This window comes from Erpetoichthys calabaricus, chromosome 10, assembly GCF_900747795.2.
Source record: "Erpetoichthys calabaricus chromosome 10, fErpCal1.3, whole genome shotgun sequence".
NCBI lineage: Eukaryota > Metazoa > Chordata > Cladistia > Polypteriformes > Polypteridae > Erpetoichthys > Erpetoichthys calabaricus.
Window position 1 is genome coordinate 20,247,417 of NC_041403.2, and position 21,301 is coordinate 20,268,717.

Sequence of the window (21,301 nt, forward strand, 5' to 3'; positions counted from 1 at the left end):
CCAAGTGTGGCAGAAGTGCTGACGTCCGAGCCCACACAATCGTCTGTGCGCCCCCTGGCGGAGGACATGGGCTTTTATAGGGTTGAGCTTCTATGCTTGAACGCCATGGCCCCCTTACCAGGTGGGGCGGCTGCACTCTCGTGGTCCTGGGAAGGCACAGTCCCTCTCCTGGTCCGTCCAGGCATGGCGATTGTGCACAACCCCCAGCCAACCACCACAACACACATGGGCTTGCAATGTAAAATATGAGACCGCTGTATTTTTACCAGACAATCTTAACATTGCATCTGTCTTACAATTCCTAAAGTATAAAAACCCAACAGCTAATCTGTTAAACAGAAATTTGCTCTTGAAACGCTTCTTAAACACATTGAGGGAATCAGAATTGTGAATGGAGGTGGGCAGCACGTTCCACCAGCTACGAGCTACACATGAAAAGAGTTTGGCCTGAGATTTAATACCACACAGAGGTGGCAGCACCAGCTGCCATTCATTAGCAAGTCCAAGTGGTCAAGAAGGGGTGCAGAACTTCATAAGCGTCTTCATATATATATAGGTAGTGACTTATGGACTACTCTATAGGCAAGCATAATGGATTTGAACTTGCTACTACAGGAAGGAAATGTAACCATCAGAAAGGAGGAGTGACATGTGCCCACCTCGGCTGATTGAACACCAGACTTGCCACCTGCATTTTGAATCATCCGCAGTGGCTCGGTGACACATGCTGGTACTACCACCAGCAGAGAGTAGCAGTAGTCCAGACGTGACAGGGCCAAAGCCTGGACCAAGAGTTGTGATGTATACTCTGTTAGATATGTTCTGATCTTCTGGATATTGTGTAGAGTGAATCTGCGAGACTAAGAGACCATAATAATATGATTAATAATTAATTACATTGATGTAGCACTTTTCTGGCTACTCAAAGAAATTCATATTGACAGAGGGGAACCACTTCAACCACCACCAATTTGTAGTACCTCCCCAGAAGATGCGACAGCAGCCATTATTGCACCAGTATGCTCAACACACATTAGCTATTAGGTGGTGAAGTGGTGAGAGAAATAGTTAGCCAGTTAGAGACAAGGAATGATTAGGGGGCAACATTGAATGAGGCTGTGTTGGGTAATTTAGCCAGGACATCGGGATACATCCTACTCTTTTCAAAATATGCCCAGGGATCTTTAATGACCACAGAGAGACAGGACCTCAGTTTTACATTTCATCCGAAGGATGGCGCCATTTTTACAGCACAGTGTCCCCATCACTGCACTGGGTCATTGTGGTCCACATTCAGACCACAGGGTAAGTATCCCCTGCCGGCCTCCCCAGCACCTCTCAGAGCAGTAACCCAAGTTTTTCCTAGCTGGTCTCCCATCCAAGTACTGGTTGGGCCCAAATATTGCTGAGCTTCAGGTCGATGACCTCTTCTGAAGCACAAGTGGTATGGCTAATGACCCCTGAAGGGAAAGCTGGTCATTGATCACCACATCAAGGTTGTGCGCTGACTTGATTGTTGTCAGTGATGATGGGGTGCTGAATAGATAGACAAACTAGGAATAACAAGAAGGTCCATCTTTGACAGACTGAACTGGAAATGGAGTACGTTCATTCAGGTTGCAGTAACATGAAACATTCAGAGATTGTTGCTAATGCTGTGTGGTGCTATGGAGGTGACAACAAGTACATCTGCATATCTTCAGCAGAGCACTGCAGGGCAGTCTTAACAGCATTATAGGCCCCCAGGCAAAGAAGTGTACTGGGGCCCCTACCTACACAACCACTTGGCAAGTTACATTGATTAGTATGGGGCCCTTATTCTCGTGGGGCCCCCGGGCTGCTGCCCAGGGTGCCCATGCATTAAGATGGCCCCGGAGCACTGATATCAGGCATTACGTCTGAACAAAAACTGAGGCAGCTTACTCTTTTTTTTTATATGTAATGTCCAGAAGTTTGATTTTTATCCTCCTATAACACATAGTGGGCACTATCCGAGATGCTTTACCAAATAATTTAGTCAGAATTTTAAATCATCTAGTGCTTTTACTTTGTGCCCCACCAGAAAGAGCTTAACAGTACAACCAAACAGCTATACCATCTGTGCTTCAGGACAAGTCACCCACCTAAAGTTACACATGTTCAGGCCTGGCCAGCAGGGGCGGACTATCCATTAGGGCATTTGGGCAATGCTCGGTGGGCCGTGGACTCTGGTCTGGTCATGGACCGGCCGTTTCATGAAATAAATTTTATATACTGGTTACTGTTTGACATTAAAATTAATTTTCTAAACTACTAAACATTATCTGTCCGGTACTGCGATTTATATAGTCCTATATGATGTACCGTTTTACGTCATCAAGTTGTTTTAGTTGTCAGTACACAGCGAAAAATTTGGTCAAAACTACCTTTTGCTGAGTTCTGTTTCGATACCCGCTACATTTCGGTTAGCATATACATAATTACAATTTATTTTATCTCATATCTAATATTTAAATTCTTTGGTACTAATTAGTTTAGATTATGTATTATGCATTTTATTGTTCTCTTGTCATCGGCATGAGCAATAGTTAATGGTTTTCAGCTGCAATTATTAGTATGATGAAATAAAGTTATAAAGCACAGGATAGGAATTTTTCATATTAGGACGGAACATTTATAGTTTATCGTTAAGTTAATGGAACATTTCTGTCATGTGAGGTTTTCATTCTAACCTCGATTATCATTTATTCCATTGTAAATGAGATGCTATTAGCCTACTAGGGTACTGGCACTTGGACATATCTTTGACATTTGACATGTACTCTAATAACGTGTAAGCCATGTTACTAAATTTTTCCATCCATCCTTCCATTTTCCAACCCGCTGAATCCGAACACAGGGTCAGGGGTCTGCTGGAGCCAATCCCAGCCAACACAGGGCACAAGGCAGGAACCAATCCCGGGCAGGGTGCCAACCCACTGCAGGACACACACAAGCACACCCAAACACCAAGCACGCACTAGGGACAATTTAGAATCACCAATGCACCTAACCTGCATGTCTTTGGACTGTGGGAGGAAACCGGAGCGCCCGGAGGAAACCCACGCAGACACGAGGAGAACACGCAAACTCCATGCAGGAAGGACCTGGGAAGCGAACCCAGGCCTCCTAACTGCGAGACAGCAGCGCTACCACTGCGCCACTGTGCCGCCCTACTAAATTTTTATTTTTCATTAAATTTTATTTCTAAGTATGTCGTCAAATTTTAAGTTATGTCTAGACCAGGGGTTCTCAACGTCGGTCCTGGGGACCCCCTGTCGCTGCAGGTTTTTGTTCCAACCAGCTTCTGTTTTTAATTGAACTCCTGGGCTAGTTAAGTGAACTGATATTTCCCAAGTTCTGTGTTTAGGGAACAATATATTAATTAGAAAACTAAGTCTGCTAAAAAAAAAAAAATATTAAAATGTACCAAGCAGTTATATAGGAATAATGTATTTTTTTTCTTTTTAACAGTATTTTCATCTTGATTTTCATTCTACTTTTCAAGGTGTTCTAATTGTTTAATTAATCCATTATTTACTAATTAGTGGGTGTGACGCTAAAGTAGTTGCAGCCTTTGATTATTCAGTGTGTTGTTTGCCAGCGTGTCTGATCTGCTCGTTTTAAGTTGTCATTATTAAGATACAATGAAGGGGGAAAAAACTGCACAGAGAAAGGGCAAAGTATAATGAAATCAACAAAAGAAAGTTAAGCATTTAAATCTATAGCAAAAGCAGAAATTTTATAAATGTCTTATAAATGTAAAACAACATGCTTTTCTGAATGTCGAATAAAAGAAAAAAAAAAACCAGCTAATTAAATGAGCTCAGTGTTATCAGGTGTTGTCACTGATTAGGAATCTCGTTGGAACAAAAACCTGTAGCCACAGTGGGTCCCCAGTACCGAGTTTGAGAAACACTGGTCTAGACAACAGTGTACAGATTAAGTTCATATCATAGGCTCATAGCAAGTAGCGAGCCACATACTCATCACAAATTTGAAGAAAATCACAATGAACAATGGGACGAGTGGGTTGACCTCGTCACCTCACTCGTTGAAGGATGCCCGGGCCGGTTTGGAGACCCAGTCCACTCCTGCTGGCCAGTACTTGATCATCTAATATAAGTTTGGTTGCTTAGGGGTGCTTACTTCATGGTGTGTGTGTGTTGAACCCAATGCCCATGTGATGGGGACACTGTACTGTAAATATAGCGCCGTCCTTCAGATCAACTGTAAAACTGAGGTTCTGACACTCTGTGATCATTAAAGATAGATTTTGAAAAGAGTAGGGCTTTGCTCCGATCTCCTGGCTAAATTGCCCATCACGGCCTCATCCATTCTGGCCCCCTTAATATCTTCTGTCTCTAATGGCTACTATCTCTACCACTGCCGTCACCACCTAATATCTAATGTGTTGTGGTGAGCATACTGTTGCAACAATGGCTGCCGTTGCATCATCCAGGTGGGTGCCACACTTTGCTGGTGTTTGAAGCTGTTGTGGCGAAAAATTGTCACCAAAAGGTTTTTACCTGAAATGAAGGCTATTAGGACTCAGTGGATAGGCAAACAGAGTTTATAGTTTTATTGCAACAAAACAACAATAATAATAACACGGACTCAACCCAATACGGCCAAATTGAGCTGAGCCCTGAACATTTCAGAACTCAAAACTTATATAGTAATTTCTTATCACTCCGACCTTGCTCAAATTAGCCGAAACCTCGAGTTTTCATGAGAACCATTATTATCTCCTGACTTCCCCCTACAGCTGGCCTCCGGCATTTTTACTGTCTATTGTTCGTCTTTATTTTCTGTTTTGCTTATTTTCATTGGGCTTGGCTGGGCAGAAGTCCATTTTTGGGCTTCCTCTTATCATTTCCTTTCTTGGCTTTCAAGCTATTTTATACTTGGTGGCTTAAAGCTAAGCTTTAATTAAAAAGAAATATGGCATGTGCTTTTATTTAATCATTTGCTTGGCAGGCCTGACTTGCATTAATATCTGCACTAAGGTTAATGCTTATATATTTCTCTATATTTATTTATGCTAATACATGAATATAGTAATCCCTCCTCCATCGCGGGGGTTGCGTTCCAGAGCCACCCGCGAAATAAGAAAATCCGCGAAGTAGAAACCGTATGTTTATATGGTTATTTTTATATTGTCATGCTTGGGTCACAGATTTGCACAGAAACACAGGAGGTTGTAGAGAGACAGGAACGTTATTCAAACACTGCAAACACACATTTGTCTCTTTTTCAAAAGTTTAAACTGTGCTCTATGACAAGACAGAGATGACAGTTCTGTCTCACAATTAAAAGAATGCAAACATATCTTCCTCTTCAAAGGAGTGCGCATCAGGAGCACAGGCTGTCAGAAACAGAGAGGAAAGCAAACAAATCAATAGGGCTGTTTGGCTTTTAAGTATGCGAAGCACCGCTGGTACAAAGCTGTTGAAGGCGGCAGCTCACACCCCCTCTGTCAGGAGCAGACAAAGAGAGAGAGAGAGAGAGAGATAGAGAGAGAAAAACAAACAGTCAAAAATCAATACGTGCCCTTCGAGCTTTTAAGTATGTGAAGCACCATGCAGCATGTCGCTTAACGAAGCAGCTGCACACAGAAGGTAGCAACGTGAAGATAATCTTTCAGCATTTTTAGACGAGCGTCCGTATCATCTAGGTGTGCGAACAGCCCCCCTGCTCACACCCCCTACGTCAGGATCAGAGAAAGTCAGCGCAAGAGAGACAGAGAAAAGTAAGCTGGGTAGCTTCTCAGCCATCTGCCAATAGCGTCCCTTGTATGAAATCAACTGGGCAAACCAACTGAGGAAGCATGTACCAGAAATTAAAAGACCCATTGTCCTCAGAAATCCGCGAACCAGCAAAAAATCCGCGATATATATTTAAATATGCTTACATATAAAATCTGCGAAAGAGTGAAGCTGCGAAAGGCGAAGCACGATATAGCGAGGGATCACTGTACACTAATTTTATTTTCCATACATTACATCATCTTGACCTCACTGTAACAATGCATTTGCTATCTCTGCTGACTCACTATTCCAGCTGGTTTCTCACGTACCTATCCTGACCATTTTTTCTACATTTTGTTATTGGTATCATTCCTTGCTTTCTGGCCTTTTAAACAACAGGTGTTCTTATTCCCCCTTCTCTTGTCCTCGGGTAGTTTCTGTACGTCATTCTCTTCCTGTTCTATCCTTCCTTTCCCAATATTGGTAATTTTCCTTCAAGCTTAACTAGAAAATGCAATATAACTAATGTCTTTATTTAACTATTTGCTTGACATATCTAATGTTTCAGAAGCTGTCATTAATTACTTTTATGGCTATACATATATTTTTTATCTCCCATAAAGTGGCTCCACACTCTCTATGTAAATTGCCTTGAGTAATGAGAAAAGTTGCTCTATAAATGGAATAAATTGTTATTTTTGATCAACACAGCACACATATCCAGTAATGTATTGTAGCGCCCCAGCCAGGTTGAAGCCCCTTTTGGAATGACTGTTGGGTCCGATTGAGGGAGGGCGGAGTACAGCACGGAGGACTGACAGCGGGGGTATGATTGATGCGGTAAGGGGGGGCAGTACCCGGGACGGGAGGAGGGTTGAGAGGTTTATTGGAGAAGGTGCTAGAAGGTTGTGTTGTGGGGTTACGAAGTCGGCATTTTCTTCTTGTTCTGTTTTTGTTTTTCTTTAACGCCATCTCTCAGGACCGCAAATATGAGAGAAATATAGGAGATTGTAAATTTTTTTCTTCTTTATTGTTCAAGTAAACTTTTGTGAGCTTTACTTTGTTCTGTCTGTTTTTTTTCTTCTTTTTCAAACCTGACGCGGAGGTCGCTACAGCATTATATACTGTAGCTCTTTTCTCAAGGTACAGTTAGGTCCATAAATATTTGGACAGAGACAACTTTTTTCTAATTTTGGTTCTGTACATTACCACAATGAATTTTAAATGAAACAACTCAGATGCAGTTGAAGTGCAGACATTCAGCTTTAATTCAGTGGGGTGAACAAAATGATTGCATAAAAATGTGAGGCAACTAAAGCATTTTTTTAACACAATCCCTTCATTTCAGGGGCTCAAAAGTAATTGGACAATTGACTCAAAGGCTATTTCATGGGCAGGTACGGGCAAGTCCGTCGTTATGTCATTATCAATTAAGCAGATAAAAAGCCTGGAGTTGATTTGAGGTGTGGTGCTTGCATGTGGAAGATTTTGCTGTGAACAGACAACATGCGGTCAAAGGAGCTCTCCATGCAGGTGAAAGAAGCCATCCTTAAGCTGCGAAAACAGAAAAAACCCATCCATGAAATTGCTACAATATTAAAAGTGGCAAAATCTACAGTTTGGTACATCCTGAGAAAGAAAGCAAGCACTGGTGAACTCAGCAACGCAAAAAGACCTGGACATCCACGGAAGACAACAATGGTGGATGATCGCAGAATCATTTCCACGGTGAAGAGGAACCCCTTCACAACAGCCAACCAAGTGTACAACACTCTCCAGGGGGTAGGCGTATCGATATCCAAGTCTACCATAAAGAGAAGACTGCATGAAAGTAAATACAGAGGGTGCACTGCAAGGTGCAAGCCACTCATAAGCCTCAAGAATAGAAAGGCTAGATTGGACTTTGCTAAAGAACATCTCAAAAAGCCAGCACAGTTCTGGAAAAACATTCTTTGGACACATGAAACCAAGATCAACCTCTACCAGAATGATGGCAAGAAAAAAGTATGGAGAAGGCGTGGAACAGCTCATTATCCAAAGCATACCACATCATCTGTAAAACACGATGGAGGCAGTGTGATGGCTTGGGCGTGCATGGCTGCCAGTGGCACTGGGACACTCGTGTTTATTGATGATGTGACACAGGACAGAAGCAGCCGAATGAATTCTGAGGTGCTCAGAGACATACTGTCTGCTCAAATCCAGCTAAATGCAGTCAAATTGATTGGGCGGCGTTTCATGATACAGATGGACAATGACCCAAAACATACAGCCAAAGCAACCCAGGAGTTTATTAAAGCAAAGAAGTGGAAAATTCTTGAATGGCCAAGTCAGTCACCTGATCTTAACCCAACTGAGCAGGCATTTCACTTGTTGAAGACTAAACTTCAGACAGAAAGGCCCACAAACAAACAGCAACTGAAAGTCGCTGCAGTAAAGGCCTGGCAGAGCACTAAAAAGGAGGAAACCCAGCATCTGGTGATGTCCATGAGTTCAAGACTTCAGGCTGTCATTGCCAGCAAAGGGTTTTCAACCAAGTATTAGAAATGAACATTTGATTTCCAGTTATTTAATTTGTCCAATTACTTTTGAGCCCCTGAAATGAAGGGATTGTGTTAAAAAATGCTTTAGTTGCCTCACATTTTTATGCAATCGTTTTGTTCACCCCACTGAATTAAAGCTGAAAGTCTGCACTTCAACTGCATCTTAGTTGTTTCATTTAAAATTCATTGTGGTAATGTACAGAACCAAAATTAGAAAAACGTTGTCTCTGTCCAAATATTTATGGACCTAACTGTATATTGTGAAAAGTTGCTTAGAGGTAAATTAGCCTATAGAATAATTAGGGTTCGCTTCCTGGGTCCTCCCAGTCAACATGGTCAACACTTTGAGTAGTGAGAAAAGTGCTACATAAATGTAAGGAATTATTATTATTATTACTATTATTATCAGTCAGTTAGTCAGTCATTACTCAACGTGCTATATCCTAACACAGGGTCACGGAGATTCTGGAGCCAATCCCAGTCAGCACAGGGAACAAGGCAGGAACAAACCCTGGGCAGGGCACCAGCCCACTGCAGGGCACACACACCCACACATCAAGCACAAACTAGGGACAATTGAGGACCGCCAATGCACCTAACCTGCATGTCTTTGGACTGTGGGAGGAAACCCACGCAGACATGGGTAGAACATGCAAACTCCACGCAGTTTAGAACCCCTCCCTGTTTATCACACGCAGGGAGGACCCGGGAAGTGAACCCAGGTCTCCTAAATGCAAGGCAGTGGCGCTACTACTGCGCCACCGTGCTGCCCTACTGTTATCCATCCATCTAATCCATCCATTATCCAACCTGCTATATCCTAACTACAGGGTCACGGGGGTCTGCTGGAGCCAATCCCAGCCAACACAGGGCTCAAGGCAGGAAACAAACCCCGGGTAGGGTGCCAGCCCACCACAGCCTACTGTTATTATTACTATTATTATTCATAGACATCACCAGGTGCTAAGGATCTTCTTTGGTGATTCTCTTAATCGGTCCGTCAGCCCGTCTTTATCGTTACATTTTTCACAGCATGCATCACAGGAAATTCTTTACCAACGAAGCAGTCATAACAAGTTACTGTATAGCACCTTTCACAGGACAGGAGATTTCAGAGTGTTTTTTATTATTAGGAAGTTTTTAGTGCACCCTCACTCACGTGAAGAGCTTTGCAGTGCAATTTGCAGCACGTGGCAGTTTTCTTCTTGCTTTTGTTCTTGGTTGACGAAGTAAACACGTTCAGCGTGCACAAATGTTTTTTGCAGTCTTTATTTGCAGGCAATGTGGTTGGTGGCTTCTTTGTAGCTTGTCGTGTACTGAAACCATTACTGTGGGAGGGGCCCCTTGACTTCTTTTTTTTTTTGCAAGCTGTTGAAAGAGCCCCCTAGAATGGTAGAGAAAAAAAAATTAAAAACTTCCTGTGTGGCTACCACAGTTGATTGCACCTCTTTGCTCTTCCTCCTCTTTCTTATAATGTGTGAAAGTCCCCACTATGAAATATTGAATTTGTTACGAGAAGGGTGGGGTAAAGGGGAAACGGGGAGTGGGGAATCGTTAAGGGAGTTTTTCCCAAAGACAAATATCAAATTCTTTTAAACTAAAAACACAAACGACAAATGTCATTTGGGACCACAGTCTGTCCCCAGAATTTCCTCTTCTGGTTCCCATGAGATGAACCCAAGGAGGGTGACGATCATGTGTCACCAACCCGTTAGATCTCATTTCCTCTTCACCTCAAGACAGCTGACCACACGTGCCTGCAAAAATGCTCAACCAAAAGAGCCAACAAACATCTTGTGTGAGTTTAGCCCATATTAGACACAGTGAAATCATGCAAGACTTTTAAGAACCAACATCCAAAGAACGAAACCTTCCTTTTTGACATTTATTCTCTTTGGAAAAATCAGATACAGCAATTTCTATAATACTTTAGAAAAAGGTAAAATAGTTTGAAGCACCAGATCAGACAACTGTTATATGATGCCTTTCACGGCAAGGTGGCACAGTGGGTAGCAAGTCTGTGTCTGTGCCCACTTGTTGTCCATGTAGAATTTGCTCATTCTTACTGTGTCAGTGGGCTACTTTCACTTTGTCCTCCATGTTTCTCCAAAGCTGTGCAGGTTAAACTAATTAACAGTGTACAATGGTCTCCTCTGGGATTAATAAAGTATAACTCTCTATTATATAAAAAAATCTTGGGTCGAGACATGATTTTCTCGGAGACACTTTAACGTCCCGTGAGACAAGGAGGACAGCTGCTGTACAGGCTTTTAAATGTTCAAAGCACTGTGCGACAAACAGATCACGTAGCACGGCACAAGCAGCAGCAAGCCAGCTGATCGAGCATAGAGGAGGTAAAAAAAATGTATTTGTTTCCCACTGTATCACCGTTTAAGAGGGGGTTTCGGAGGAGCAACCGCGTCTACTTGGGGTGCATTCAGCACCTCTCTTCAAAACATGAGAGGCAGAGACGTGAAGTAGTTGGAGCGCAGCGTGCCCCCTAGTCAAATTTAAAAAAAATCCCAAACTGGGCCTGTGTGGATAGAGTCATATAAAAAAGTTTGGGAGCCCCTCTCAGCCTGCATAATAATGTACTCTCCTTTCAACAATAAAGATAACAGTGGTATGTCTTTCATTTCCTATGAACATCTGAGTACTGCGGTGTTTTCCGAACAAAGATTTTTAGTGAAGCAGTATTTAGTTGTATGAAATTAAATCAAATGTGAAAAACTGGCTGTGCACAAATGTGGGTCCCCTTGTAATTTTGCTGATTTGAATGCCTGTCACTGCTCAATGCTGATTACTTGCAACACCAAATTGGTAGGATGAGCTCATTAAGCCTTGACCTTCATAGACAGGTGTGTCCAATCATGAGATATAAAGGTATTTAAGGTGGTCAATTACAAGTTGTGCTTCCCTTTGACTCTCCTCTGAAGAGTGACAGCATGGGATCCTCAAAGCAACTCTCAAAAGATCTGAAAACAAAGATTGTTCAGTCTCCTGGTTTAGAGGAAGGCTACAAAAAGCCATCTCAGTGGTTTAAACTGTCAGTTTCAACTGGAAGGAATGGAATCAGGAAATGGAAGGCCACACGCACAGTTGCTGTTAAACCCAGCAGGTCTGGCAGGCCAAGAAAAATACAGGAGCGGCATATGTGCAGGATTGTGAGAATGGTGACAGACAACCCACAGATCACCTCCAAAGACCTGCAAGAACATCTTGCTGCAGATGGTGTATCTGTACATCGTTCTACAATTCAGCACAATTTGCACAAAGAACATCTGTATGGCAGGGTGATGAGAAAGAAGCCCTTTCTGCACTCACGTCACAAACAGAGTCGCTTATTGTATGCAAATGCTCATTTAGACAAGCCAGATTCATTTTGGACAAAGTGCTTTGGACTGTTGGGACAAAAATTGAGTTATTTGGTCATAACAAAAAGCGCTTTGCATGTCGGAAGAAGAACACGGCATTCCAAGAAAAACACCTGCTACCTACTGTCAAATTTGGTAGAGGTTCCATCATGCTGTGGGGCTGTGTAGCTAGTTCAGGGACTGGGGCCCTTGTTAAAGTTGAGGGTCAGATGAATTCAACCCAATATCAACAAATTCTTCAGGATAATGTTCAAGCATCAGTCACAAAGTTGAAGTTACGCAGAAGTTGGATATTCCACAAGACAATGACCCAAAGCACAGTTCGAAATCTACAAAGTCATTCATGAAGAGGAAGAAGTACAATGTTCTGGAATGGCCGTCACAGTCCCCTGACTTGAATATCATCAAAAATCTATGGGATGATTTGAAGCAGGCTGTCCATGCTCGGCAACCATCAAATTGAACTGAACTGGATTTTAATGGAAGAATGGTCAGAAATACCTCCATCCAGAATCCAGACACTCACCAAAAGCTATAGGAGGACAGCGTCGAGAGGCTGTTAGATTAGCAAAAGGAGGCTCAATTAAGTATTGATGTCATATCTCTGTTGGGGTGCCCAAATTTATGCACCTGTCTAATTTTGTTATGATGCATATTGCATATTTTCTGTTAATCCAATAAACTTACTGTCACTGCTGAAATACTACTGTGTCCATAAGGTATGTCATATATTAAACGGATGTTGCTACTTTGAAAGCTAAGCCAATGATAAACAAAAATCCAAAGAATTAAGAGGGGTTCCCAAATGTTTTCATATGACTGTATATGTGTGAGCAGGCCCTGTAACGGACTTGTAGCTCAGCATGCCTTATGCCCAGTGCTGCTGGGACTGGCTTCAGCTCCCCATGTTATGTAATGCTATACTGTATCACCTTTATCAGCAAGTTTTAGAAAGTAAAGTTAACATATTCTCTCCTGCAGTCAGGACACATGGCAACAATCTTTTTTTTTTTTTTTGTCCGAGCCAACCCTGGATAGGTCAACAGTCCATCACAGCACACACATCAACACTCATTCATAGCAGGCCAGGTGTTGTTGGGATGTGGGTGGAATGCGAATACTCCCTGGTCATGATGTTGGAGAGTGGAGACATTATGCAGGTTGGTAAGCACATGCAAGTAGAAGATTCAGTGTACTTGTTACACTTGAGAAAAATGACCCTATAAACCTAAAAAATAGGCATTGTATTACTGTTTTATATTTTTGTACATGTCTGTGATATGACAGTATCCATTGATCAAGTGATCCAGCCATCCATTTTAAACCTAAAGAGCCATCCCAAAGGAAAGTTTTACTGCTCAAAGGTTGATATTTGGTGGCTCAAGAGATTGTCATGTACAGTATGTTCAATTTAATAATTAATTTTGTCACAGATGTTTCTCCTAAAATTCCTCAGGAGAAACAGCTTTAGACAAAAATGAGACATGAGATACAATTGAGGTAAAAGGAGTCAAAACTGAGAATTTGGTTTGTGAGATCTCGTTGTAGTCTCTTTCAAGACTTCATATCTCTTACTAATTATTGGACTTTTGCCTTTATTCAGGGTGACTTACAACATCTGGTTGCATTTCTTTTGTTTTTCCCAGTTGGAGCATAGGCAGATGTGACTTTCTCATGGTCACTTGGTGTCAGTAGTGGGATTCAAATGCACAACCCCAGGGTTTGAAGTCCAAATTCCTAACCACTATGCCTGACTGTCTTTCTTTTTTCATAGAATTAGTGTGATATATTTGAAGCACAGCAATATAAATTAGAGTTACTCATAGTATCATTCAGAAGCAAAGACTTCAGTTTTTTGTTTGTTTTTTTTTGTTCTTTATTTCGCCTTATACAATTTCTTGTATTAGGAATTTGTTAGTTTTCGCATACCCCTTGGGGTCAGAGCGCAGGGTCAGCCATTGTACAGTGCCCCTGGAGCAATTACAGGTTAAGGGTCTTGCTCAAGGGCCCAGCAACGTAGGATCTCTTTTGGCAGTGACGGGGATTCGAACCGGCAACCTTCTGGATACCAGTGCAGATCCTTAGCCTCAGAGCCACCACTCTGCCTCTTAAAGTTTTGTAATCATAGTAAAGTGTTTTATTACCACAAACAACTATTCATGCATTTCACCACATATTACTGAGCGCACAATGCAAATACAGTGGAACCTTGGGTCACGACCGTAATTTGTTCCAAAACTCCGGTCGCAACCCAATTTGGTCGTGACCTAAACTAATTTCCCCCATAGGATTGTATGTAAATACAATTAATCCGTTCCAGACCGTACGAACTGTATGTAAATATATATTTTTTTAAAGATTTTTAAGCAGAAAAATAGTTTATTATACCATAGAATGCACAGCGTAATAGTAAACTAAATGTAAAAACTTTGAATAACACTGAGATAACCTTGAAAAGAGAAAACTAACATTGCAAGTTCATGCTACAGCCTTATGAACCGCTCGCTGTAAACACTTTTTTTTAATGATTTTTAAGCACAGGGAAAACAATGAAAATTTGAAAAATCCTTAATTTATACAAAAACTAACCATAAACAACCAAGAAAACTAACCTTGCATGAGTCGAGTTCTGGCATGGAGGAAGAACTAGCCACTCATAGAAGGATAGTTTTGCAGCAAATCGCCATGAATCTTCCTGGCTTTCTGGCATAACATCGCCTCGCTTACGCTATCCCCTGCAAGTTGCTTCTCGTTCAACCACACTAGCAACAGTTTTTCTACCTCTTCCAGCACTTGAGGCCTCTGCTTAGTTAACACTGTAACTCCTTTTGCAACATCAGCTGCTTTAATGGCCTTTTTCTGCTTTAGAATAGTCGAAATCGTAGATTTTGACTTCTTGTATTCGGCGGCAAGATCAGTAACATGAACGCCACGCTCATACTTTTCAATAATTACTTTCTTTAATTCGATTTTAATTTTCTTCTAACCTCTCTTCTCACCAACACTACCACTCTTCACTTGCTTAGAGGCCATGGTTAATTGCAAAATTAATCCAAAAGCACACGAAATAGAGTACAAAGAGTTCACAGTGAATGCACGCACGTCTGACCGAGAACAATGTACAGGGAGAGATTGAACACGTGTGGAAATCATCGGTGCGTACGAACCAGAAGGAAAACTGGCTTGTTCATCACCCAAGTGTGTGGTCGTGAACAGATGCAAAAGTTTGGCGAACTTTTTGGTCGTAACCCGATTTGTACGTGTTCCGAGACGTTCGTGACCCAAGGTTCCACTGTACTTTCAAATTGCAAAAAAAAAAAAATGTCAAGACACTACTTGGAAAATCTGAGCCCATTGTGTAACTTTGCTGAGATCTCTTCTGGAACTCAAGTGGAGACACTTGTAGGGGATTTTGTCTGAAGGGAAAAACCTGAGAAGCAGACAAAATAACATGTCCAGAGGTGGCCTTAGGGGTGTGCGGGTCCCTAGGGCTGACCAACTTCATGCAGGGCCAGTTACGTCAAACTCTGTTACCTGTATGTGTGGACTGCATAAACTTGCATGTGGATTTAATAAAAGTAATGTTAACATACACCGGATTTTCTTATTACAGTGTTCAGCTAAATTTTTGCAAGATAACACGCGGACTTTGATTCGTTGATGACATCTTCGTAGTCTAATCTGGATGCAATGTCTTTTTCTACAGATAGGAGAAGCCAACCCATCAACTAATGGGATATACCTATTTTAGGAAGGGATTATACTGACGACCCTTTTTGGGCGATGAAGGTGGACTATGGAATGTTTTCAAAGACGTCCATGTACGGAATTTGACCTTGAAGAGGGATTTTAAAAGGGTTACTCTTAGAAGCATCTCATTCGATTCGATTCGAGTGCAGTGGAGTGTGTACACCTGATGAGCCCAGAATGAGGGCGAAACACGTGTCGTGTACTCTTTGCATTTATTTGACAGTAAACTATTTTCAACCATTCTATGATCTGCTCCTCACAAACTGAGGGCACCGTGGCGGATGTTAGCAGATTGCTGGCCAACCACAAGCGTTACCTGGTAGGTAACCACCCATACAATCAGATTATGACACAGACTTCGAATGCCGTGAATATATATATATATATATATATATATATATATATATATATATATATATCGTTTAGTAAATTGTTGTCAACCATCATATATTTATATATATATATATATATATATATATATATATATATATATATATATATATATATATATATATATATATATATATATATATATATACTGGAGAATATAACTTGACAAATCCACTCAAACTTTTTCTTCTGATCTCATTGTTGTCTAGGAGAAACCAAAACGATATTGAGGAGATCACTTTTTTTGATTTTCATTCCCGTGGCATAGCCTATCCCAACAACATGAGGTACAAGGCATAAACAATCTTGGCATGTTTCCCCAGTTCACTAGGGATACAAAGTATGTATCCTTTGAGATGGGGGACAAAAATGGAGTGCAAAGAGAAATTCCCCTAAGATACTGGGAGAGTGTGTTAACTCCAGAGAGACAGCAGCTAATCTGTAGCTCAATCCTTGGGTCTCTGGAGTTGTGAAACAGTAGCCCCAAACGTTGCATCACTGCGCCAACCAACTTGCAATTATTAGTAGTTTTTATAATGATTTAAGGATAAGTTTGGTATTTTTCAAGTCAAAGTTATTTCTTCACAAACATGGAATGTACAGTATGCATTTGCCATGCCAAATTGTGTTCTGAAGTCTAGCGTTTTTTATAAATTTTATAAAATATCTTGCCCGTACTGGCATGTTACAGTGGCGGTAATGTGGCAGGGAGCATCACCAGAAAAACTGAATAGGCCGTCTTTGAATTTCAATAAAAGAAAATGTTTCTGATGCATGATTGTGACAACAAAAGTCAGCTGGAAATTCTTATTTCATTGCATATCCATCCATCCATCCATTGTCTCCCGCTTATCCGAGGTCGGGTCGCAGGGGCAGCAGTTTGAGCAGAGATGCCCAGACTTCCCTCTCCCCGGCCACTTCTTCTAGCTCTTCCGGGAGAATCCCAAGGCGTTCCCAGGCCAGTCGAGAGACATAGTCCCTCCAGCGTGTCCTGGGTCTTCCCCGGGGCCTCCTCCCAGTTAGACGTTCCCGGAACACCTCACCAGGGAGGCGTCCAGGAGGCATCCTGATCAGATGCCCGAGCCACCTCATCTGACTCCTCTCGATGCGGAGGAGCAGTGGCTCTGCTCTGAGTCCCTCCCGGATGACTGTGCTTCTCACCCTATCTTTAAGGGAAAGCCCAGACACCCTGCGGAGGAATCTCATTTCAGCTGCTTGTATTCGCGATCTCGTTCTTTCGGTCACTACCCATAGTTCATGACCATAGGTGAGGGTAGGAACATAGATCGACTGGTAAATTGAGAGCTTCGCCTTGCGGCTCAGCTCCTTTTTCACCACGACAGACCGATGCAGAGCCCGCATTACTGCGGACGCCACACCGATCCGCCTGTCGATCTCACGCTCTATTCTTCCCTCACTCGTGAACAAGACCCCGAGATACTTGAACTCCTCCACTTGGGGCAGGATCTCGCTACCAACCCTGAGAGGGCACTCCACCCTTTTCCGGCTGAGGACCATGGTCTCGGATTTGGAGGTGCTGATTCTCATCCCAGCCGCTTCACACTCAGCTGCGAACCGATCCAGAGAGAGCTGAAGATCACGGCCTGATGAAGCAAACAGGACAACATCATCTGCAAAAAGCAGTGACCCAATCCTGAGTCCACCAAACCGGACCCCCTCAACACCCTGGCTGCGCCTAGAAATTCTGTCCATAAAAGTTATGAACAGAATCGGTGACAAAGGGCAGCACTGGCGGAGTCCAGCAATGCGGACCAAGCTCTGACACCGGTTGTACAAGGACTGAACAGCCCTTATCAGAGGGTCTGGTACCCCATACTCCCGGAGCACCCCCCACAGGATTCCCCGAGGGACACGGTCGAACGCATTTTCCAAGTCCACAAAACATATGTAGACTGGTTGGGCGAACTCCCATGCACCCTCCAGGATTCTGCTAAGGGTATAGAGCTGGTCCACTGTTCCACGACCAGGACGAAAACCACACTGTTCCTCCTGAATCCGAGGTTCAACTATCCGACGGACCCTCCTCTCAAGAACCCCCGAATAGACTTTTCCAGGTAGGCTGAAGAGTGTGATCCCTCTGTAGTTGGAACACACCCTCTGGTCCCCTTTCTTAAAGAGGGGGACCACCACCCCGGTCTGCCAATCCAGAGGCACTGTCCCTGATGTCCATGCGATGTTGTAGAGACGTGTCAACCAAGACAGCCCTACAACATCCAGAGCCTTGAGGAACTCCAGGCGTATCTCATCCACCCCTGGGGCCCTGCCACCAAGGAGTTTTTTGACCACCTCGGTGACCTCAGTCCCAGAGATGGGGGAGCCCACCTCCGAGTCCCCAGGCTCTGCTTCCTCATTGGAAGGCATGTTAATGGGATTGAGGAGGTCTTCGAAGTACTCCCCCCACCGACCCACAACGTCCCGAGTCAAGGTCAGCAGCGCACCATCCCCACCATATACAGTGTTGACACTGCACTGCTTCCCCTTCCTAAGACGCCGGATGGTGGACCAGAATCTCCTCGAAGCCATCCGAAAGTCGTTCTCCATGGCCTTCCCAAACTCCTCCCACGCCTGAGTTTTTGCCTCAGCAACCACCAAAGCCGCATTCCGCTTGGCCTGCCGGTACCTATCAGCTGCCTCCAGGGTCCCACAGGACAAAAGGGTCCTGTAGGACTCCTTCTTCAGCTTGACGGCATCCTTCACCGCCGGTGTCCACCAACGGGTTTGGGGATTGCCGCCACGACAGGCACCGACCACCTTACGGCCACGGCTCCGGTCAGCTGCCTCAACAATAGAGGCACGGAACATGGCCCATTCGGACTCAATGTCCCCCACCTCCCTCGGGATGTGGTCAAAGTTCTGCCGGAGGTGGGAGTTGAAGCTACTTCTGACAGGGGGCTCTGCCAGACGTTCCCAGCAGACCCTCACAACACGTTTGGGCCTACCACGCCTGACCGGCATCCTCCCCCACCATCGAAGCCAACTCACCACCAGGTGGTGATCAGTTGACAGCTCCGCCCCTCTCTTCACCCGAGTGTCCAAGACATGTGGCCGCAAGTCCGACGACACGACCACAAAGTCGATCATCGAACTGAGGCCTAGGGTGTCCTGGTGCCAAGTGCACATATGAACACCCCTATGCTTGAACATGGTGTTCATTATGGACAATCCGTGATGAGCACAGAAGTCCAATAACAAAACACCGTTCGGGTTCAGATCGGGGGGGCCATTCCTCCCAATCACGCCCTTCCAGGTCTCACTGTCATTGCCCACGTGAGCATTGAAGTCTCCCAGCAGAACGAGGGAGTCCCCAGAAGGTATGCCCTCTAGCACCCCCTCCAGGGACTCCAAAAAGGGTGGGTACTCCGAACTGCTGTTCGGTGCATACGCACAAACAACAGTTAGGACCCGTCCCCCCATCCGAAGGCGAAGGGAGGCTACCCTCTCGTCCACCGGGGTAAACCCCAATGTACAGTCTCCAAGTCGGGGGGCAATAAGTATACCCACACCCGCTCTGCGCCTCTCACCGGGGGCAACTCCAGAGTGGTACAGATTCCAGCCCCTCTCAAGGAGATTGGTTCCAGAGTCCAAGCTGTGCGTCGAGGTGAGTCCGACTATATCTAGCCGGAACCTCTCAACTTCGCGCACTAGCTCAGGCTCCTTCCCCTTCAGAGAGGTGACATTCCACGTCCCAAGAGCCAGCTTCTGTAGCCGAGGATCGGACCGCCAAGGTCCCCGCCTTCGGCCACCACCCAACTCACACTGCACCTGACCTCCTTGGCCCCTCCCATAGGTGGTGAGCCCATGGGAAGGGGGACCCACGTTGCCTCTTCGGGCTGTGCCCGGCCGAGCCCCATGGGTGCAGGCCCGGCCACCAGGCGCTCGCCATCGAGCCCCACCTCCAGGCCTGGCTCCAGAGTGGGGCCCCGGTGACCCGCGTCCGGGCAAGGGAAAACGCCGTCCAAAATTGTTTTTTATCTTAGGAGGTTTGTTTAGCCACTCTTTGTCTCATCCCTCACCTAGGACCAGTTTGCCTTGGGTGGCCCTACCAGGGGCATAAAGCCCCGGACAACAGAGCTCCTAGGATCATTGGGACACGCAAACCCCTCCACCACGATAAGGTGGCAGTTAAAGGAGGGGTCATTGCATATCCATGATACTATTTTTCTTTCCGTAAGAATGTGATTTCTATTTGCTTGTGTGAGTTCCACATAAATCTGTAAATAAATCAAAACCAAACCAACCACATGGCACAAAAAGGTTACTGTGATTTGGTCTTTTAAAAGGAAACTGTGCCCCGAGGGTTTGTTGTGCAGGAAGACTGAGTGGTGAGCTGTCATGCTCGGATGGTCTTCTTCTAAAATGGCTGAATCTCATAATATTTTTTTTTGTTAAAAAATTAAATGTATAAGGTATTTTGTAATGTGTGTGTGTAATTGTAAGATGCAGATCAATACTCAAAAACCGTCTTGGCGTGAAAAATGTATGTTTTTAAGGCGTTTGTTTTCTGGGTATATATCTGTGTCCAGTTAACAACAATGTAAAGTGCCAGTGCGGGTAAGATACTTTTTAAAATATATAGAAATTGGTGGACTTTGGAGCACAATTTCATGCGACAAATGCATATAGTATATACTGTAGCACGTCTGGGAAGAAATAACTTGAAAAATACCTAACATCCCTTAAGGCTTAAAATTACTTTGTTTTCATTGAATTTGGTTTTTACTGTTCACATTTTGGAATGTAATTGGAATGAATGGCACTATATAAAATACAGCTTTAAGGGACTAGATTGGCCATTGAGCTCTGTTTTTTCTTGCTAGAGTCCTGTATTACTCTACTTTCCCCTTTTGTATTCTTTATTGTGTAGATTTTATCAGAATGCCCCAAATCCCATAGACTTAACACTGTTTATAAGGTATTGTACTTTAGCACTTCTAACCACCTTCTTTTGTACGTACCATATATACTCACGTTATAAGTTGGGTCTTGAAACTAGAAAAATTGATCATAAAATCAGACCCCGATTTATACGGCAGTTCAAAAATGCAACACTTAATTTTTTTTTTTTACATCTTCTTGCCTCTTCCAATCTTGCACCAGTTTCTCAGATACATCGAATTTTGTTGCAGCAGCACAGTTACCAATTTCTTTTGCCACTTCAATGATGTTTAATTTAAAACCAGCTTCATATTTTCTTCTGATTGAACACTCCATAGTAGATAAGGGATGCTCTTACGATAAAGGTGTTTGAGGGTGTGAAACAGAAATCAGTGTAAACGTTGCTTCAGAATAGTTCAGGTATTACCGTGTGGTCACGTAGGCACAATACATAGAAATAAAGGCTGTGTGCTCCGTGGTTACTCTCTGAGTTGGGTGTTAGCATATCATAATCTCTTGGACCAATAGCGTGAGTTTTCCGCATTCGACTTATACAAACAACATTATAAAATGCTGGAAA

The 21,301-nt window shown here is 43.6% G+C and overlaps 1 protein-coding gene across 2 annotated transcripts in view; it reads left to right on the top strand.

Moving 5' to 3' along the window:
• The window catches only part of il23r (interleukin 23 receptor), a 197,280-nt gene that overhangs the window by 134,097 nt on the left and 41,882 nt on the right, over positions 1 to 21,301 (top strand). The window lies entirely within an intron of this gene.